Here is a 23324-nt window from a genome sequence, read left to right on the forward strand (position 1 = left end):
TTTTTTTTTTTCTGTTTCATTTAGCAGTTGTGCTGTGCTTTTATCCTTTTCTTTTACTGGGGACATTTTCCTGTCTCCTCTTTTTGTCTGAGTCTGTGTTTATGTATTAGCAAAGTCACCTACATATCCTGATCTTCAAAGTATTGGTTTATGAAGAAGTCCTGTGATGCTCTATTGCATAATGTCCCCTGTTCACCAGAACCACACCCTTCAGCTATGTCTGCTATGTGTGTTGTGTGCACCCCATTGTTGTTGATGAGCCACAATTGTGTTTCCTCCTGTAGCCTGGAATGGCCCACTTTGTTTGTTGCTGGTGCACCGAGCAGGGTTTGGTCCCTGTGCTGTTAAGGGGCCAGTCTGGGGCTGCTGTGGTATGACAGTAGGTAGTGTCAGCGGTCACAGCAGATGCCAGCCCCAGGCCAGTCTGCCCAAGCTGCAGTCATACCAAGCTATTGGTGCTCTCCCAGCCTTGTCTCCTGAGAGGCTTTTATTGGTAGGCAGAGCCAGCAGTCAGACCAGACCTTGCACCCTTTTTTTTCTGCTGGAGCTTCAGTCACCCTACCCTTCAGGGCTCTCTCTCCATGCTTTCCCCTAAGAGTGGGTGGGACCAGCAGTCAGACCAAATGCCTACCCCCCACTCTACCTGTTGGGGCTTCAGTTGCACGGGTATATGTTGTTATCTTTCCCTGTCTCCAGGGCAGTTGTCACTAGAGTGATGGCAGTCCCTGCTGGGCTGCTTGCAGGAGGAGATGGGCCTAAGCCACTTTAGAGTGACTTCTGCCAAGTGGACTAGGTTGGATGGAGTAGATCTGAAGGAGAATGCAGGGGTGGTGTGCACAGTGTTAGCAAGTTAGGTGGAGGGTGTTTGCGCCGGTTCCTGCAGGTGTCCAGCTGTCTAGGACGCGGGGGGGGGGGGGGGGGGGGGGGGGGGGGGGGGGGGGGGAGAGGTGCCTGCCTGCTCTTTTGTTCTTAGACAGGTTTTCTAAACATCTGTAATCCCACCATGTGTTCTGAGATTAGTAAATAAACCTCCTTCACGTATACCCCAAGTGCTTTTCTCAAACTGCTGCTTCGATGCTGTGTCTTCCAGGGGCTTGTTTGTCATGATGTCTTTAACGGTGTGAACTCAGTTTCTTATTGCCCTCTGACTCTTCCAGGGCTAAGCTCGCTAATTTTTAAAGTATCTGGGGTTGGGCGCCTGGGTGGCGCAGTCGGTTAAGCGTCCAACTTCAGCCAGGTCACGATCTCGCGGTCCGTGAGTTCGAGCCCCGCGTCGGGCTCTGGGCTGATGGCTCGGAGCCTGGAGCCTGTTTCCGATTCTGTGTCTCCCTCTCCCTCTGCCCCTCCCCCGTTCATGCTCTGTCTCTCTCTGTCCCAAAAATAAATAAAAACGTTGAAAAAAAATAAAAATAAAAAAAAAATAAAGTATCTGGGGTTAAGCCCCACTAATTGTCAAAACTCATAAAGTGAAGCCCTGATGATTTTCAAACTAAATACTCTGGGGACTCATCTTCCCGGGGATGCCTGGTGTGGGGTCTGCTCCTTTTCCTTTCCATGCTTGTGGTGCCCCTCCCATTTGAGGTCTCACTGGGAGTTTGGTTCCTGTCTCCGCCCCTCCTACTATTTTCTCTGTGGTCTCCTGTCTGTGATTAACTGTGGGAAGTCTGTTCTGCCGGTCTTCAGATCATCTTCTGGGTTAGTTTCACTGAGGTGGTGTTCTCCAGGTGTTTGTGAGATGAGGTGAGCTTAGGCTCATCCTACTCCACCATCTCCCCAGAAGTCCTTATATACAGTCTTGAAGTTTTTCAGTTTAGTGCTGAATATTGGGTTCTGGCTTATTAGCCAGATCATATTTCACTAAAAGGTTACATCTTCTGATTCCAGTATCTAGGACATCAAGTGAAATCTGCAAACCCCTGTTCAGAATGTAATAAAAGTGAAGATGATCTCTTCCCAAATGGATCATCATGATGATCATAGTATTTGGAGAATGAAAGATAGAAATAAAAGCAATTAGCCGATGTGTATGTGTGTTGTATATGTTTAATTGAACATTAGGTATGTCATTTTTCAAAAAAGACTCTCATTTCTGAAAATTTTTTTCTCCCTCAAGATTGAAAGAGGAATAGCTCATTTCCCTTCAGGATATAATCTGTATTTGGTATTTTAAAATAATAATACCTTTTCAAAAAAAGTTGTGTGTGGAATTTTTTGTTTTGTTTTGTTTTGTTTTTAGTTTCTCAGAGAAAAGTCTGTGCTCTGGAATTAGATTAACCAATACTATTTTTGGTCACATCCTTATATTTGTCTGTGGTACATCTGTGTTTTTATAAAATACATATTTGGGGTGCCTGGGTGGCTCAGTCGGTTAAGCGTCCGACTTCAGCTCAGGTCACGATCTTGCAGTCCATGAGTTCAAGCCCCGTGTCGGGCTCTGGGCTGATGGCTCAGAGCCTGGAGCCTGCTTCCGATTCTGTGTCTCCCTCTCTCTCTGCCCCTCCCCTGCTTGTACTCTGTCTCTCTCTCTCAAAAATAAATAAACGTTAAAAAATAAAAATAAAAAAATAAAAAATATATTTAAAAGGGAAAATACATTTACTTAAGAACCTAAACTGTCTTTGCCAAGTTGAACACTTGCTGTGTTCTCATTAAATGTTTTCCTAATTTCTTTTAGGGGTCTTCGATATTTCGTATGCTTGTCCCTAGAATACACAGACTTGTCCAACTTGTCTGTCCAGACAAGTCCAGATTGTTATATTTTTCACAGTTGTGGTCATTGTGGCACGTATTTGCCTCCCTGTCTTCTTCAAAACTGCTGCCTAGATCTTGGCTATAGTGTAAGATTTATTGTCTTTGAGCTGCCTCTGCTTCTGAGCTGCTGACGCCCATTAATCAGTTTGACTTACTGACCCTGGTGCTATCTGGAACTGTGTGCTTATATTAGATAGGTTGTGGCTGGAGTCCATCCATTATATTTCCAGGCTCTAACTTCTGTGTACGATCCCAGCTTAATCATGCTGGCAAATATCACTCACATATTGTAGAACCCCCTTGTATCCCTTATAGGGATACAACCCCTTCACTTAGCTCTGAGGGGTTCTATAAGGGAAAGTTCCACATGGGCTTGGATTATACACCTGATAATTCAGAGCTAAATCTTTAAAAGCTTCAGATGTCATTTACAATCTGTAGGCACTGCAGAACTGTATATTTTAAATAGAGACATATCCTCTGATGGTCTTCTTAAATCATGGAAAGCTAAAACAATGAAACCCAAGTTCAGTGTATCTTTGCCTTAGATAAAAAAAAAAAAAACAGTCAGATTTGCATGGTTGCAATTCACCTCATTCACCTATGGTGCATTGATTCTGACATCTAATTAAATTGATCAGCCACAATGATCACTAAGGCAATTGTTTGCCAAGCATCACTGGCAAAACAAATTTAGCTTATACTTGTGATGTACTCCATTGTTTCTATCCAGAAGTGGAAACAAATAAGGAACAGGAAATTGAACATAATTTGAATTAGGAAACTGAACACAATTCTGTATCATAATTTGTACATGTATAATAACCACTGTGCATTTTCTTGTTTCTTACTTTGTGAGTCTCCATAATATTAATTTCAGGAGGCTTGCCATTTTCACAGTTAATTCAATTTTGCCAATGTTTTCTTTCAAAAAAATGTGATATTCAATTTAATTGTCTTTAAGAAAAGACTAGAATGGTCTTTCAACTTCTAACATATGTTTTTGTTAAAATCAATCTTTATTAAAGCAAATATCATTTAAACATTCTTTTGCAAACATTTAATTCAAATAGTTTAAATAATGTATATTTAGTTTGAATATTTCATAACAATACATCAATACTTTCACTCAGATTCTGATAACATATGTAAAAAATATTCTTCAAAACAATAATGAAACTCCAGAAAAAGCTGTCAGTAGAACTAAGGATGACTTTTTGGCTTCAAGTTTAATATAGAAACTAGATCCAATGGTGAAATCCAAATAATTAGCAGAAATTAAAATAAAATGGAGGGTCTTAATTTTTCTCAAGACTTTTTTTAAAAGTCATTAGTAAAACAGTAAGTTTATTCATGGGCATTTGTATTCTGTCCTTGTGTGAGTTAAGAAAATATGTGTGGGAGCATGTGATGTATATATTTTTTCTAACGTCAGAGTAGTCAAGAAATGCTTTTTTATTCAGAAACATATACAATAATTGTCACAAAAAAAAGTCACTCTCATTTATCAAAATTGTCTTAATGTGGGAGGAGAATGTTTATGCATCTCTTCTATAGTCTTTCTTCCTTTTTTCCTTCAATAGGAAGGGGTCTTTGTTAGAAAGAGTGAAGGGGCCAGCCAAAGCTTCGTGGTATAGCATGCATAATTCCCAAGACAAATCTTATGGGTGAAAAAGTGTCTATTTCTTCTATAGCTGTATGTAATTTTTATTTTGAGAATCTCATTTCATTAGGTAGCAGACACATTCATTCATTAAGAGTTTTCTCTGACACTTTGGGTACCCTCTTTCTCCAGGGTGAAACCTAGATTCTTGGAAGCATTCTCTATGTCAAGTCTATGATGTGAAGGAACCTCTTGTCCTTGGTCATGATCATCCCTGCACATTGTTGTCTGCAGAGCTATGCATCTTCTCATTTGGATTCCCTGGCTACCACTGAACCCTCTCTTCTCTGCCTGTATAGCTCCTTCAGCTGTTTCTTCGTCCCTTGTTGGTAAACAGAAGTATTTGGCTATTTAGCCAGTCCTCTAGAAGCCTTAGGCCACCACGTAGAGATCCCCATGAACTTTGGGTGAGAGAACTTTAACACAGAATACGGACATCTTACTTTGTAATTTCTGGGGTATCAGACGGGCTGCTCTTTCTCTGGACTCAACTGATGATTAGAGGACCCCTCTGATCTCATATTTACCAAATTTAACTGGGATTTCTATTATATTACTAGGAAGTATGTCCTTTCATGGTAAGCAGAGGAGTAGAAACAAGGGGAAGATGGAGGCGGTGGGAAAGAGCTGGGTCAGAGAATGACAGGGAGCAGTGGCAGTGTCCCATAGACATGACTCCCCATGCTCGTTCATGGGGGACTAATCTCTATGGGCAAACAGTCTTCTTGAGGGGAAAAGTAGGGTCACGTTTTATAGCATCTTCAGGACTCAAAGGTTTGTGTGTATGTGTGTGATTTGACTTAATTTCTTTTCCTTTGAAAATTTATACCCTTCCCAAACCAGTCAGTGTAACTAAAGAAACTGAGTATACATGTGTGTATACAGACACATATACATATACATATATAAATATGTAAATATGCTGAACTCTTCTTTCCAAATTAGGTATTTTTAAAGTAGCTGATTCTAAAAAATAGGTCAAAATTCATAAAATTCTATATATTATGTATTGTTTCTATAGACTTATTACCCTTGACATCTTCAAGCTTCCTGTCTACCCTTATTCTAGTTTCAAACTCATACACATATACACATAGGTTCTAGTCACCCTCATTACTTCATGTTATCTCCTATATCAAGGACTTCTGTCTAGAACATTCTTCCCTTCTACTCATAATCAGTGCTTCACTTGGGCCATTTCTATTCATCTTTAGATCTTCATTATGGGTGATATGCTCAGGAAGTTTCCTTATCCTTAAGTTTAAGCCAAGAAACCCTTACATGTGTGTGCCCATAGTATCCGATAGCAGTTTGCACTTTATTGTCAAAACATGCATAGCATTGCCTGTAACTGTCCAGGTTCTCAAAAAGTCTAAGCTCTAAGGGAAGGTTTTATGTTTATTTTGGTCACTGTTCTAATCTTGTGCTCAGCACAGGGCTTGACAGATGGTATAATTTTTGAAAAATAAATATTGAGCATAGGTGAGTCAATGCAAAAATCAGAATCAAAGAATCTAAGCAAGTCCTAAGGAAAGTTATATTAGAATAGGTGATCTAATGACATCAAGAAACTGGCCTCAGAGAATGGAAGTGTCCAGGTCTTAGACATGAAGGACAACTTCTATTTTGTTGTTTACTGAATAGAATATAGTCAACTAAAGGTTGTATTGGTGGCTTAAAATACTTATTAAATCTAGGCCATATAGAAGATGACTTTACAGACAAGTAGTGATTTGACTGGCACCAGTGCAGTTTATCACATGTAAGTAGTTTGGCATAGCATAAAAATTATATAAAGAGGATGAAAGCATTTAATAATTTGTAAATTATAATAATATTTACAAATAATATTACAAATATAATAATTTGTAAAATAGTTTTACTACAGTAAATACAATAAACATTTCAGTAACAACCAAGTGAAACCAAAAGAAACCTTGTCTAAAAGATGAGAAAGGAAATTGAATGTCCACAATGAATAAAACTTCAAGTAAAATAAAAGAATGAAACTAATGCTTAATTAGCCCTTCATATAATTTCATCCCCATCCAAGTTGTGCAAATAATCATTTATTATCCTGTTGTCGCAGATAAGGAGGAAAGGTGCCAAGAATTTATTGCAAATAGAAATGGTATAACAAAAACCATGATGACTTACTGCATTCTTATCAAGTACCAGTCCTCACGTTAAGGGGTTTACAGTCATTATCTAGTATTAGCCTACTAATTATTCAATAATTTAGAACAGGGTTTTAATAAGGCTATTAATTGCCTACAAATACAGCATAAACTTTTATTAGAATGTTAACTTTCCTGTCTAAAGTTTTTAATTCTTTGAAACAATTGTTTTGGTTTTTAAAAAGCATAATATAAACAAAAGAGCCTATGTACAATTAAAGTAATAAGTGTGAAAAATGTGGTATCGTTTGAAAAATATCAATTTTTCTTTTCCTTCTCAAGTATATTACTTCCTTCCCAATTGCCCCAAGGGATCAGTCAGACTCAAGAGAGATCATGATTTATTACAGAAGGCATGCCAAATTAAAAAGTTAGATATAATTTAACATCTCACACGCAAAATAAGATTTTGCAGCAAAATGAGACTTACAAGCTGGACTCTGGGAAGGAATTTTCTACACTTCTTTAGTTCTCCTTTGGCTAAGCGTAATTCTGAATGATTGCAGTCATGGAGATAATAGAGTTTATTTCTCGGTATAGAAAAGCATTTTCCACTATGAGGGTCAAGTCTTAGGTTTGTTGTCTTTACATAGAAGGAATATATGATCAAGAAGAGTGGGGAAAAGCAAACTCCTTTCTAATCTTGGAGGATGGAGAAGAGGAGAGAAACAGGAAATGAGATGGAAGGAGGAAAGACGTCACCAAGGAGGTGTCTCCATGTCTCTTCCTGAGACTCCAGCCCACGTAAAGGTGAGCAAGAGGAGGGTCGGGTAAGCTGAGGGAATGCAAAGGGCAGAGGAGCATCAGTAGGTTTAAGACTTTTGAGGATTTGCTCTTTAGGGTTTCAGCATCATGTGAGATGGGCCACATAGTTAAAAAGAGGATCTGTTGACCCTACAGGGAATGCCTACATTACCTTTGAAGCCTACATCATGGATATGTGTAGAAACTGGTTTAAATGATATATGTGGAAGTATCCATTTAATCTTCAAAAAAAAATATGAACTTGGGGAAGACATTTTTTTAATGTTTTTGTTTGTTTTTGAGAAAGAGACTGAGTGTAAGAGGGAGAGGGGCAGAGAGAGAGGGAGATACAGAATCAGAAGGAGGCTCTAGGCTCACAGCTGTCAGCACAGAGTCTGACGCGGGGCTTGAACCTACAAATTGGAGATTATGACCTGAGCTGAAGTCGGATGCTCAACAGACTGAGCCACCCAGGTGCCCCAGGCAGACATTTTTTTTTTCAACGTTTATTTATTTTTGGGACAGAGAGAGACAGAGCATGAACGGGGGAGGGGCAGAGAGAGGGAGACACAGAATCGGAAACAGGCTCCAGGCTCTGAGCCATCAGCCCAGAGCCCGACGCGGGGCTCGAACTCACGGAGTGCGAGATCGTGACCTGGCTGAAGTCGGACGCTTAACCGACTGCGCCACCCAGGCGCCCCAGGAAGACATTTTTTATAAAGAGGAAACTTGCCTTAGGTCACACCACTAAGAGGAGAAACAGGAATTACAACCTATGCCATTTGGAGCTAGAATTTGTACATTTAATCACTGTGCTGCATGAATGGAAACTAAGTTGTCACCCCAGAATGTTAACAAAGAGACTCTTTTTCTATTTATTTTTATTTTTATTCCAGTATACAATATAGTGATGCAACAATTCTGTGTATTCCTCACTGCTCATCATGATGAGTGTACCCTTAATCACCTTTACCTATTTCACCCATCCCCCCTCTGGTAACCATCCATTTGTTCTCTATAGTTCAGAGTCTTTGGTTTGGTTTGAAAGGATATATGCACCCCTGTTTATTTCAGCATTATTTACAAGAGCCAAATTATGCAAGCAGCCCAAGTGCCCATCAATATATGAATGGATAAAGAAGATGTGGATACACACACGCAACGCACACACACATACACACAGTTACAGTGGAATATTATTCAGCCACAAAAAAATAAATTCTTGCTATTTGCAACAAAAGAGATGAATCTAGGGAGTATAATGCTAAGCAAGATGAGTTAGAGAAAGACAAAATACCATATGATTTCACTCATATGGAATTTAATAAAACACAAGGACTGTCGAAATTATTAGATCTAATCTCAGTTTCAACCAATGTAGACATTTAGTTTTTTTAATGCTCCCTCATGAATAGGACCTTATTGGGAGTGTAAAATGAATTATAAAACAATAATAGAAAAATGAAATTCCTGTATAAACATGTTTCCTTCACATATACACAGGTGTATATACATACACACACATATACACATATATATTCATACACACACATTCACATATGCCTTCAACTTCTTTTTCCCTAGAACTCTTAGAATTATCTATTTTTCTATTTCTTAAGCAGTTGTTAGCATGGGCTCCTGAGTCACCAAGCACGACTCTATCCAATACAAATTAAACCTCAGAATAAGTATTGAGTCTACCTGCCTTGTGTAATGGTGTCCTGGAAGAGTTCAGTGATGCAGTCCATCCCCTAAATATTTATTAAGCATCCTTCATGGGAAGGCACATTTCAGACTTTGGGATATATAATCAACATACATTGCAATATGAGGAAAACGCACAATAAACACAATATAAAGTAAATTATAGAGAATTTTAGAGGGTATGTGTGTGATTGGAAGAATATAGTAAAAGGTAAGGAGGATAGGCATTACACATTTGGGATTTCAATCTCAAATAGAGTGCTCATTTAAAATAATATTTTAGAGTATTGCAAATTAGATAATCTGGGACAGTAACATATATCTGGAATTAAAATAGATAGCTGTAAAATCCAAAATGTATGGGGAATATTTTCTAACTTTTAAGTTATAGCAAAGTCACTAAAATATCTTATTTTTATGAAGGATTGGGCAAGAGGATTATTTTAAATTGAAATATAGTTAACATATAGTATTATATTTTTTGCCTCATTATATATATTTTATTTCCATTAGTAGTTGTGTAATTTAATATATTACATGCTAACTTAGTCATTTTCTTTGAAGCAGAGAAAGAAGCTGATAAACATTCCAGTCCTCACATGACAATGAATAACCTTTTATCAAGGCTGCATCAATTCAAGGGCTCTCCCTCTTTAATCAGGGCAAGTAGACTTAAGGAATACATATATGAAGGAGAGTTCCTTTCTTACATTCAATTATGCATTATATATCTTAACATAAGGATAATGGGATCACCATAGATATTTGAGGACCATAACAACCTTGGGTCTCCACAGAGTCCATGATCACTTGAACATACAGTATTATATTAGTTTCAAGTGTATAATAATTATAATTCTACAATTCTATACATTACTCGCTGCTCATCACAGTAAGTATACTCTTAATCCCCTTTATCTATTTTAACCATTCCCCTACCTGCCTATCCTCTGTCAGCCACTAGTTTGTCCTCTGTATTTAAGAGTCTGTTTTTTTGTTTGCTTTTTATTTGTCCATTTGCTTTATTTCCTAAATTCCACATATGAATGAAATCATATAGTATTTGTGTTTCTCTAACTTATTTCACTTAGCATTATACCCTATAAATCCTTCTATGTTGTTGCAAATAACAAGATCTCATTCTTTGTCGTGTGTGATTAAGATTGCATTTTATATATGTTTATACCACAGCTTCTTTATCCATGTATGGTGGACACTTGGGTTGCTTCCATATTGGCTGTTGTAAATAATGCTGCATTAAACATTGGGGTGCATATATCTTTCTGGATTACTATTTTTGTTCTTAGAGGCAGATACTCAGTAGTGGAATTACTGGATCATATAGTAATTCTATTTTTAATTTTGAGGGACCTTCAAACTTTTCTACAGAGGCTGCACCAATTTGCATTCCCACTGACAGTGCACAAGGGTTTGTTTTTCTCCACATCCTCATCAACACTTGTTATATCCTGTGTTTTTATTTTAGCCATTCTGAGATATATGAGGTGATATCTCATTGTTGTTTTAATTTCCGTGATGATGAATAACAGCATCTTTTCATGTTTCTCTTGGCCATCTGTACGTCTTTGTAAAATGTCACTCAGGTCCTCTGAATTTTTATTTAGATTGTATTTTTGGTGTTGAATTGTAGGAGTTCTTTATATATTTTGAAAAATAGCCCCTTATCAGATACACAATTTGCAAATATCTTCTCCCATTCAGTAGGTTGACTTTTTGTTTTGTTGATGGCTTCCTCTGCTTGTGTAAGCTTTTTATTTCAGTGTAGTCCCACTAGTTTAATTTTGCTTTTGTTTCCCTTGCCTGAAGAGACATATCTAGGAAAATACTTGTATGGCTTGTGTCAAGTAAATCACTGCCTATGTTTTTTCCAGGAATTTAATGGTTTTAAGTCTCATACTTAGATCTTTAATCTGTGTTGAGTTTATTTTAGTGTATGGTGTAAGAGAGTGGTCCTATTTGATTGTTTTACAGGTGCTTTCCAGTTTTCCCAGCATCATTTGTTGAAGAGCCTGTATTTTTCCTATTGTATATTTTTACCTCCTTTGTCTTACATCAATTGACTGTATAATTTGGGTTTATTTCTGAGATCTCTAACCTTTTGATCAGTGTGTCTGTTTTTGTGCGAGGACCATATTGTTTTGATTATTATAGTTTTGTAATTGATCTTGCAATCTGGGATTGTGATACCTCCAGCTTTGTTCTTTCTCAAGATTTCTTTGGCTCTTTGGGGTCTTTTGTGGTTCCTTACAAATTGTAGGATTATTCTAGTTTTGTGAAAGATGTTTTTGGTACTTTGATAAGGATGGCACTAAATCTGTGAATTGCTTTTGGTAGTATGGACGTTTAAATAATATTGGTTCTTCCAGTCCATGAGCATGGGATATCTTTCCACTTGATTGCATCTTCAGTTTCTTTCACCAGTGTTTTATAGATTTTAGCATACTGGTCTTTCACCTCCTTGCCTAAGTTTATTCCTAGTTCTTTTTTTCTTTTTGGTGCAATTATAAGTGGAAGTTTTAAATTTCTCTTTCCAGAACTTTTTCATTAGTGTGTAGAAATACAACTGATTTCTGTGTATTTATTTTGTAACCTGTGACCTAACTTAATTCATTTATCAGCTCTTTGATAGCTTTTTGATAGAGTATGTAGGGTTTTCTACACACAGTGTCATGTTATCTGAAAACAGTGAAAAAGTAATTTGGTTGCCTTTTATTTCTCTTTCTTGTCTGATTGCTGTGACTAAGACTTTCAGTACTCTGTTGAATAAGAGTGGAGACAGTGGACATCTTGTCCTTCCTGATCTTAGGGGAAAAGTTCTCAAAAAGTTTGTCACCATTGAGTACAATGTTAGCCTTGAGTTCTTCATGTATAGTCTTCATTATGTTGAGGTATGTTTCCTTTAAAACTACTTTGTTGAGAGTTTTTATCATGAATGGATGTCATATTTTGGCATATGATTTCTCTCTACCTAGTGATATGATCATCTAGTTTTTATCCCTTCTCTTATTAATGTGATATATACACTGATTGATTTGCAAATATCAAACCATCCTTGCATCTCTGGAATAAATCCTACTTGATTGTGATGAATGATTTTTTAAATGTATTGCTGGATTTGTTTCACTAATATTTTGTTGAGGATTTTTGCATCTGTGTTCACTAGAGATATTTTTCTATAGTTTTCTTTTTTTGTAATGTCTTGATCTTGTTTTGGCATGAGAGTAATGCTAGTCTCATAGAATGAGCTTGAAATTTTCCATCCTCTTCTAATTTGGGGGATGGTTTGAGAATAGGTATTAACTCTTCTTGAAATGTTTGGAAGAAATCACCTGTGAAGCCATCTGGTCCTGATCTCTTGTGTGTTGGGAGTTTTTACATTACTGATTCAATTTTATTGCTAGTAATTGGTCTGTTCATATTTTCTATTTTTTTTCTGATTCAGTTTTGGGAGATATTTTTCTAGGAATTTATTTCTTCTAAGTTGTCCAATTTCTTGGCTTATAATTTTTCATGGTATTCTTTTATAATCCTGTGGTATATTTTATTTCCGTGATGTAATTTCTTCTCCTTCATTTCTGATTTTATTTATTTGGGTATTCTTTCTTATTTTTTTTTGTTGAGTGTGGCTAAAGTCTTCTCAGTTTTGTTGATCTTTCCAAAGAACTAGCTCCTGGTTTCCTGGTTAATCTATTCTACTCTTTTCTTTTTCTTTCTTTTTTATTCTCCATCTCTTTATTTCTTCTCTGGTCTTTATTATAATTTTTTTCCTTCTTCTGGCTTCAGGGTTTCTTTTTTATTTTTTTCTAGACCCTTCAGGTTTAAATTTAGGTTATCTGAGATTTTTCTTGCATCTTGAGGTTGGCCAGTATTGCTATAATCTTAGAAAAAGCTTTTGCTGTATCTCAAAGGTTTTGGGCCATTGTTTTCACTTTGATTTGGCTCAGTGTGTTTTTAGATTTCCTCTTTGATTTCTTGGCTGGCCCATTCATTGGTTAGTAACATGTTACTTAGTCTCCACATATTTGTGTCCTTACAAATCTTTTCCTGTGATTAATTTCTAGTTTCATACTGTTGTGGTCTGAAAATATGCATGATATTATTTCAGTGTTTTTGAGTATATTGAGACTGTTTTGTGACCTAACATGTGGTCGATTCTAGAGAATGTTTCATGTGCACTTGAAAAGTATGTATTCCATTGTCTTGTTGAATGTTCCTTTTATCATTATGTGGTATCCTTCATTGCTCTTGTAGTGTTTGTTTTACAGTCTGTTTTGTTCAATGCAAGTATTGCTACCCCAGCTTACTTTTTGCCTTCATTTGTATGGTAAATGTTTTTGCCCCCTTCACTTTTAATCTGCATATGTCTTTAGGTCTGAAGTAAGTCTCTTGTAGCCAGCATATAGATAGGTCTTGTATTTTTTTTTTCTGTTTAGTCACCTTATATTTTCTCATGGAGCATTTAATCCATTTACATTCAAAGTAATTATTGATAGGAATTTGTTTTATGGTTGTTTTTCTGTTTCCTGTTCATTCCTTTCTTCTCTTGACTCTCTTCCCTTGTGGTTTGACTTTCTTTAGTGATAATGATTGGATATTATTCTCTTTATTTTTTGTGTATCTATTAATAGCTTTTTGATTTGTGGTTACCATTAGGCTCATATATAACATCTTAGGCATATAGCAATCTATATTAAGTTGATAGTGGCTTAAGTTTTAATCCATTCTAAAAGCACTGAATGTTTACTCTTTCCACCCCACATTTTATGTATATGATGTCATATCTTATGTCTTTTTATTTTGTGAATCGCTTGACTTTTTTTTTTTAGATATAATTGATTTTACTGCTTTTGTGTGTTAATAATTCATACTGGTTTTATAAGTGATTAATCTACTTCTTTCATTATGTTTATATTCACCTGTAAATTTTTTTCCATTCCTAATTTTTCCTTTTCCTAACTTTCTGCTTGATTATGACCTTTATTTGCACTGAAGAAATTTCCTTAACATTTCTTATAAGGCTGGTGTAGTGATGATGAACTCCTTTAGCTTCTATTTGTCAGGGAAATTCTTTTTTATCTCTTTCTGTTCTAATGGTAGCCTTGCTGGGTAGAGCATTCTTTGTTGCAAGTTTCTTTTTTTCCTTTCAGAACTTTGAAAATATCATGCAACTCCCTTCTGGCCTGCAAAGTTTCTGCTGAAAAATCAAGTGATAGACTCATGTGGTTTCCCATGTACATAATTGTTCTCTTTTATAGCTTTTAAGATTCTCTTTTCATCACTATGTTTTGCCATGTTAATTATTATAAGTCTTGATGTGGACCTGCTTTAATTAATTTTGTTGGGGGATCTTTGTACCTCCTGGATAGACATCCATTTCTTTCTTTAGGGAAGTTTTCAGCTGTTTTTCCTTCAAATAATTTTTTGTCTCCTATTCTTTTCTCCTTTTGGGACTCCTTATGATGTGAATGTTATTATGCATGATGATGTAATTGAGTTCCCTTAATCTATTGTCATTTTTAATTTTATTTTTTTCTTTTTGTTCAGCTTGATTGCTTTCCCTACTCTACCAGCTTGCTGACCCATTCTTCTGTGCCCTCTAATCTGCTGTTGATTCCTTTTATTATATTTTTAATTTCAGTTATGGAGTTCTTCAATCTGAGGAGGTTGTTTTTTATATTTCTCATCTCTTTGTTGAAGATCTCACTGAAATCCTCCACTGTTTTCTCAAGTCTGGTGAGAATCTTTATCAGGCATATTGCTTATCTCTGTTTTAGAGCTCTTTTGCTTTATTTTGCCTTGTTCTTTCATTTTGGGATATTCCTCTGTCTCCCCATTTTGTATTAACTCTCAGTATGTGCTTCTGTGTGGTAGGAAAATCAGTTAAATCTCCTGATTTTGAAAGTAGTGGTTTCATGAAGTGTTCCTGTGGTTCCTTAATAACACAGTATCTCCTGTTCACCAGAATCGGGCACTTCAAGCATATGTCCTATGTTGGTTGTCTGTGTCCGAGTTGTGGCTGAGCCTCATTTGCCTTCAGTCCAATTGGCTCCCATTGGCCCACTTTGCTTGTTGTTGGTGCACCAGGAGGGTTTTGTCTCTGTGCTGAAATGGGATCTGCCTGGGCTGTCATGGGCTAGTAGTTTGGTAATATCAGCAATCAGACCAGATACCTGCCCCTTCCCCTATTTTATCTGCAGTAGGACCAATATGCAGGGTGTTCTCCCATGCCTTGTTTCTGGAGAGACTTCCTTGGTGAGTGGGGCTGGCGTCAGACCAGATGCCTTTTGCCATTCCATTTGCTGAGGCTACAGTTGAACTGATCGGCAGGGTACTTTCTCTGCACTGCCAGCTGTAAGGTTTGGCTGCTGGAACTGCAGGTGCATTAGTGTGTGGTCACCTTCTCCTCTTACCAGGGCAGGAGTTATTTTGGAGTGGTGAAAGCTGGGGCTGCTTGCAGGGTGTGTTGGGGCAGGAGCTGCTTTGGAGGAATGCCTGCCAAGCAGGGTAGGTTGGATGAGGCAAGTACACAGGAGCATGCCATAGCAGGCTATGTGGTTGCAGCAAGATAGGTGGAGAATGTTCACATAGGTTTCTGCAAGTGTCTAGCTATCTAGACTAGCGTATGGGGAGAGAAATGACACCTGCCATCTCTTTTGATCTTGGAGAAGTCTTCTAAACATCAGTTCATGTTCTGAGATTAATAAATCTTAGGCAAAAGGATGTTTAAGTCTTCAAAAATACATCTTAGCTCAGTAGAAATGAGAAAGTGATGCATACAGATATTGATAAAGAGTGCTAAAGAAATCAGGACCTGAGCCAGTGCTTCGGCAAGGCTCCAGTATGTTCACACCTCCCTGTATCCATATGTGTTGGTAGTGCCTTCTCATACAGAGTCTGTGGTTGGTAACTGCTTACTTTAATAAATATGATATGAGCAAGTAAGATGAATGCAGAAACTGTAGAAGTGCTTGTGCATTAATGCTACTTTATTAGTGCTCTTAGACCCCTGAGACCACCAAGCAAATAAGTCCAGACTAGGCCTCTGGAGTATGATGGACACCCAACTAACAGTCATCGACCGACTCAAATATCTGAGAGGCCAGGCTGTCTCCGCTGACCCTCAAGCTGACCACGGTTATCATAGATGCTCAGATGACTGTACCTGAGACCAGTACCTTCCAGCAGAGTCTAGCTCATGTTTCCTACCCATAGAATAATGAGCTAAATAAATGGTTGTATTAAACCAGTCAGTGTGAGACAGTGTTACAAAGCACAAGCCAACTGACACTTATTTAACCACTTCAATGCTGACAGCCTGTTAGCATATTTTAGCCAGGAATTACTTAACCTCAGTAAGCTTTTAGAATTTCCTCAGTTTGTAAATATTTCATAAAAACAAGCTGGTTGCTATGTAAATTACATACCCTTATGCATACATTTTTTGGTTGTTGTTACCTAGGTAGACAACCAGTAAATACAATCAAAGTCTTAGGAATATTTACAAGTTCTAGGTAGACATTTATCAAATTTTCATTATGTCTAGGCACATTCTTTGCCCACCACATCCTATATAGTAGTTACCTGCTAAGTGCACATCGATGCAATGCATTTGTCAACTCAGAAGAACAAGGCCAGCAGTTATGCTTGATTATACAGAATAAATACATAGTGTGAAAATTGAAATTAGACATGCTTATTAGAAAATGTGATGATTATTTCTATTCCAGGACCAAATTAAATAAAACGCCTTATTGATCTGGATTGAATTTCAATTTGCTAAGGTTGGTGCCAGCCAACTCCTGTCCTGCAATGTCTGAAGAGAAATGCTTGCAAGTCCAATAACCTATTCATCACAGGTGATAAAAAAAAGTCAATAAATTACTTTTTACTACAGGAGAAATTTCTGCTTTATATGCCAACAAAGAGTTGAAATGCCAGAAGCAGTTGAGGACTAAATTACTAAACACTTATTTTATCACATCAGAACGTTAATGCCACTGCTTGATTACAACAAGCAATCCAATTGCATGAATTTGGACTCTAAGGCACCCAGGCTTTTATATTCATTAGAAAAGTTATTGATTCTGGAAAGTTACCACGAATAAAACTACACTATTTTCTCAGGCATGTTATATAGGCACCGACAGATTATTTGATCAATGATATTGAGCAAAGGCAAAGTACTCATTGCCTCTAATCTCTTTTCCCTCCCTTCTAAATTATACATTGGTCTCAACGGCAGCTTGATGAGTAAACATGGACCCTATGTGAGCCCAGAATGTACCCCTCTGTGTACGACAGAAGGTTCTTATTTGGCCTCACACAGCTATATGTGATTTTTGATAGTAAAACTGGAGTGTTTTGATTAAAAAATAATAAAAACCTAAAGTTAAAAAGGACAGTAAAATAATATGAAATTATGTTAGTAAAAATTGTACATTTATACAAAAGTAGAATTTTGTTATGATTTGGTTTTAGCAAAGTCATATATAAGTTATGCACTTGCATTTATCAGCTGCTTGAATGTCAGTGGAAAAATACTTCCTTTTTTTCTGTTTTCCTATATTTTTTCATTTTAGAGGGAGAGGGGCAGAGGGATAAAGAGAGAGACAGAACCTTAAGCAGGCTCCACATTGCACAGAGCCTGACATGGGGCTTGATCCCATGACCCTGGGATCATGACCTGAACCGAAATCAAGAGACACTCAACCAACTGAGCTACGTAGGTGCCCCTGAAAAGTTACTGTTTCATCGGTTAAAGAATACTAGGAACTTCTATGAATGCTAGAACTCCTAGGAAAATGGTGAGGTAGGAGGATCCTAGGTTTACCCTATCCCACGGACGGACCTACAGTATAGCCACATCAAGAACAGTAGGAGGAGGGAGATGGGGCAGGGAACCAAACTCCCAGTGAGACTAACCACAGACAGAAGGGGCACCATAAGCAAGCAGAGGGTAGAAGAGCAGAACCCAACCAGGCATCCTAGGCATGGGGGACCTGCACTGGGAAGACAAGTCCCTACAATATTTGGCTTTCAAAACTAGCAAGGCTTAATTCCAGTACTTGAAAATTCAGTGGGCTTAGCTCTGGGAGCACTGAAAGCAGTAAGAAATTGAAATTGCCCTTAAAGAGCCAGGATAACAAACAACCCCTTGGAGAAACAGCATAGAAGCAGCAGTTTCACAAGCACCTGGGGTGTACATGAAGATTTTTTTTCCATTCCCCAAATAATTTAATTCTATTGGATTTTCTCCTCAGCCTGTAAGGGTCTTCAAACCTTGATCATCTTTAGGAAAAACAACAACAAGCAAATAATACATTTCCAAAACCCTTAACTTGCACTCCACTATATTCTTCCTTCTAGCTATCACATCCTATTTCTTCCCTTTTAGCAAAACATCTGAGTAGAATTGCCATTCAGGCAGCTAACTTTGTCAGCCTCTGGACATCAACTTAGCATGCTATATTCTTTTTTCTTGGAGGAGGGGGTTGGGGAGGGAGTTATTTTTTCCCATTTTATTGAGAAGTCATTGATATACGTTACTATATAAATTTAAAGTGTACAGCATGATGGCTTTACCTGTACTGTGAAATTATTACCTTAATAGGTTCAGTTTCATCCATCATCTTTTCTAGATAGAACTAAAAACAAATTTTTCTCCTTCTGATGAGAACACGTAGGATCTAGTCTCTTAAAAACTTTCCTCTGTACCATACAGCAATATTAACTATAGTCATCATGTTGTACATTATATTCCTAGCATGTATTTATCTTATAATGGGAAGTTTGTACATTTTGACCACCTTCCTTCGATTACCCCTCTCCCCACCTCCCACCTCCAGCAGCCACAAATCTGATCTCTTTTTCTATAAATTTGTTTTTAGTTTTTTATTAGATTCCACATGTGAGATAATACAGTATTTGTCTTTCTCTGATTTAGAAAAATGTCTTCAAAATCCAACCATGTTGTCACAAATGGTAGGATTTCTCCTTATTTATATGTGTCTATATGTATTTATATGTGTGTACATATATATATGTACATATATATAATAGGTTTTAAATTTTAATTCCAGTAAGCATACAGTGTTATATTAGTTATTAGTTTAGGGTGTACAATATAGTAATTCAATTCTATCATTACTCAGTGATCATTATGATAAGTATACTCTTATTCTGCTTCACCTATTTCACCCATCCTGCCTGATATGCTTTATTTTAAATAAGTACCCCCAGTTAAAGTCATTACTTTTTTTCAACAAGAACATTTTTTTCACTTGAAACATACTTCAGAATACATGGTTCTAAAAGATATATATATGTGTGTGTATGTGTATATATATATATATATATATATATGGCATTCCATCCAAAAAAAATAGAATGCACATTTTTTCATGTATACACAGAAGAATTGCCTGGTTAGATCACATGAAAAGAGGCATAACAAATATTAGAAATTTAAGATACATGAAGACTTATTTACTAACCTCAGAATGTGCATTGGATGGGCATGGATCTTTAGGAGAGAGTTTTCCAAGAACAAAAGATCTGGCAGGTGTCATTTCTTTCCTCTAAACCCCCATGGTAGCTAGACACCTGCAGGAACTTGCACAAGCATCTTCCACCTAACTTGCTAACACCACAAACTCTGACCCCACATTCTCCTGCAGATTCGCCCCATCCAATCCCCCCACCACTCCTAGGCAGGAGTCCCTCCAAAGCAGCTTCTATACCATCTCATCCTGCAAGCAGCCTTAGCCAGGACTGCCACCAAGCCAAAGTGATTCCTGCTTTGGGCACAGGGAAAGATAATAACACACAGAAGTGCGACAGCAGCACCAACAGTGCAGAGTGCCCCATCAATCAGTGCATCTGCAGCCCAAACAGATTGGCTGGGGACAGGAACATAATCTGACTTCCTGCACCACCCACCAACAAAAACCTCTCAGGGAATAGATAGGGAGAATAGCTCTGCAGTTTGGAGTCACTGCATCTCCCATAAATTGGACGCAGGATATGGTTTGTCTGTAGGACCATCCCACCGATGAAAACCCCTCAGGGCACAACATAGGGAGAGAGTCCTGTGGTTTGGTGTGATCACAGCCTCAGGAAATGTACTGAGGGCAGACATCCTGTCTAAATGCTGATACTGCTCAACTATAAGTCCATGGGGCTGTAGACTGGCTCTTTAAAAGCCCTGGGACCAAAAACCTGGCCCATAACAGGCAAAGTAGGCCATTGTAGCTGAATGGGCTTAAGGCAAACAAGACCCAACCAGAAAAGCAGGGCACATGCAACCTGCATATGACACATCCATACAATGCCTGGTTCAAATGAACAGAGGACAGTGCACTACAAGGCACCACATGAACACTTCTTCAGAAGGCTGCTACTTTGAAGATCAGGAGACATAGCTGATTTCCTAACACATAGAAACACTGAAAGTTTTTCAAAATGAGACAGGAATATTTCCCAAATTAAAGAACAGGACAAAATCAAGCAAAAGAGCTAAATGAAACACAAATAAGCAATGTGCCTGATAATTCAAAATAACAGTCATAAAAATATTCACTGAACTTGAGAAAACAGTGGAGAATCTCAGACCTTCAACAAAGAGATGGAAAATGTGAACAAGAACCTACCCACGTTGAAGAACTCAAAAACTGAAATTAAAAATATACTAGAAGCAATCAACAGCAGATCAGAGCACATAGAAGAATGGGTCAGCAAGCTGGAAGACAGAGTGATGGAAAGCAACCAAGCTGAATGGAAAAAAGGAGAAAAAAAGAATTTAAAAAAAATGACAAGAGCTTAAGGGAACTGAACAATATCAGCAAGCATAGTAGGGATCCCAGAAGAATAGTGAGAATAGGGGACAGAAAAACTATTTGAAGAAATAACAGCTGAAAACTCCTCTAATCTGAGTAAGACATACACCCAAATCTAGGAGGCACAGAGAACTCCCAGCAATATCAACCCAGGGAGGTCCACACCAATATATAATAATTAAAATGGTAAAATGTAGTGATAGGGAATTTTAAAAGAAAAGAAAATAGTTACATACAAGGGAAATTCCATGAGTCTTGTCACTTGATTTTTCAGCAGAAACTCTGCAGGCCAGAAGGGAATGGCATGATATATTCAAAGTGCAAAAAGGAAAAAAATATGCAAACAAGAACACTCACCCATTTAGACTGTCACTCTGAAAAGAAGGAGAGACAGAGTTTCCAAAAAATGAAAAGAGTTCATCACCATTAAACCAGCCTTACAAGAAATATTAAGTAAATTCTTTCAGTAAAAATGATGGCCCTAATCAGGAATAAGAAAATTAAGAAAGGAAAAAATGCACAGGTACAAACACAATAAAAGAGGTAGATTAATCACTTATAAAACCAGTACAGAAATGAAAGCATAGAGAAGTAAAATCAATGATAAAAATCAGAGGATTCACAGAATAAAATGATGTAAAATATAACATCATATACATAACACATGGGGTAGGGGGGTAAAAAATTTAGTGCTTTTAGAATGTATTCAGACTAAGCCACTATCAGCTTGATATAGACTTTTATATGCCTAACATGTTGTATATGAGCCTAATGGCAACCACAAATCAAAAAGCTATAATAACACAAAAAATAAAGAGAAAAAAATGTCAGTAAGGAAAGCAATCAAACCATAAAGGAATAGAGTAAGAAAGGAACTAAGAGGAAATAGAAAAACAACCATTAAACAAGTAACAAAATGATAATAAGCATATACTATCAATAATTAATTTGAATGTAAGTGGATTAAATGCTCCATGGAAAAACATAGGGTGCCTGAATGGGGGCGGGGGGGAGCAAGACTTATCTATATGCTGTCTACAAGAAATTCACTCCAGACCTAAAGACACATGCAGATTAGAAGTGAAGGGCAGAATACATTTAACATGGAAGCAAAAAGAAAACTAGGGTAGAAATACTTCTATCAAACAAAATAGACTTTAAAACAAAGACTGTAACAATAGAGAAAGAAAGACACTACATAATGCTAAAGGGAACAATCTAAGAAGAGGATCTAACAATTGTAGATATTTATGGACCCTGCATGGGAGTGCCTAAATACATAAAACAACCATTAACAGACATAAAGGAAGAAATTGGCAGTAATACCATAATAGTAGTGTACTGTAATACCCCACTATTAATGGATAGATCATCCAGACAGAAAATAGATAAAGCAGCAATGGCTTTTAATGATACATTGGACTATACTGACCTAACAAGTATATTCAGAACAGTTCAAAAATAGTGGAATACACATATTTTTCAAGTGTGCATGGAACATTCTCCAGAATAGACCACATTAGGCCACAAAACAAGTCTCAACATATTCAAAAAGGTTGAAATCATACCATGCATATCTTCAGACTAGAAGACAAATTAGAAATCAATCACAACAGGGGCACCTGGGTGGCTCAGGTGGTTAAATGTCCAGCATCAGCTCAGGTCATGATCTCACATTTCATGAGTTCGAGCCCTGTGTATGGCTCTGTGCTGACAGCTTAGAGCCTGGAGCCTGCTTTGGATTTTCTGTCTCCCTCTCTCTCTCTCTGCCACTCCTCCACTCATGCTCTGTCTCTCAAGAATGAATAAATATTAAAAAAAATCAACCCACAAAGAAATCAATCACGAGAAATAACTCGCAAAGAATATAAATACATGGAGGCTAAATAACTTGCTAGTAAACAATGGATTAACCAAGAAATCAAAGAGGAAATCAAAAAATACACTGAGGCAAATAAAAAAGAAAACACAAAGCTCCAAAATCTTTGAGATGCAGAAAAAGCTCTTCTAAAATTTTAGCAATATGGGCCTACCTCAAGAAGTGAAAAAATCTAAACAATCTAACCTTAAACCTAAAAGTCCTATACAAACAAGAAAAAAACATAACCCAAAGCCAGTAGAAAGAAGGGAGTGATAATAATTAGAGCAGAGATAGATGAAATGGAAATACAAAACAATAAAATAGATCAATGAAACCAGGAGCTGTTTCTTTAAAAAGATCAACAATATTGAGAAAACTCTGGTCAGACTCAACAAAAGAAGAAGAGAGAAGACTCAAAAAAATCAGAAATAAAGGAGGAGAAATAAACTGACACCATGGAAATCCAAAGATTATAAGAGAATACTAGGAAAAAAGTATAAATTGGACCATCTAAAACATGGATAAGTTTCTGGACACACATAATCTTCCAAAACTGAATCTGGAAGAAA

General features: G+C 37.2%; 1 long non-coding RNA gene across 10 annotated transcripts in view; it reads left to right on the forward strand.

Annotated features, from left to right (window-relative positions):
• Positions 1 to 23324, forward strand: part of LOC109498742 — a 133890-nt gene that overhangs the window by 87382 nt on the left and 23184 nt on the right. For 7 of the 10 annotated variants that reach the window (XR_002741626.2, XR_002155627.3, XR_006596319.1 and 4 more), the window contains 2 exons: positions 7185 to 7341; positions 16788 to 16916. This is a non-coding gene — a long non-coding RNA (uncharacterized LOC109498742). Of the gene's footprint in view, positions 1 to 4494; positions 4822 to 5912; positions 6177 to 7184; positions 7342 to 16787; positions 16917 to 23324 lie in introns of those variants that run through there. The other 3 variants (XR_006596315.1, XR_006596316.1, XR_006596318.1) reach the window with 3 other exon arrangements.

Source organism: Felis catus, chromosome B1 (genome assembly GCF_018350175.1).
Source record: "Felis catus isolate Fca126 chromosome B1, F.catus_Fca126_mat1.0, whole genome shotgun sequence".
NCBI classification, from domain to species: Eukaryota; Metazoa; Chordata; class Mammalia; order Carnivora; family Felidae; genus Felis; species Felis catus.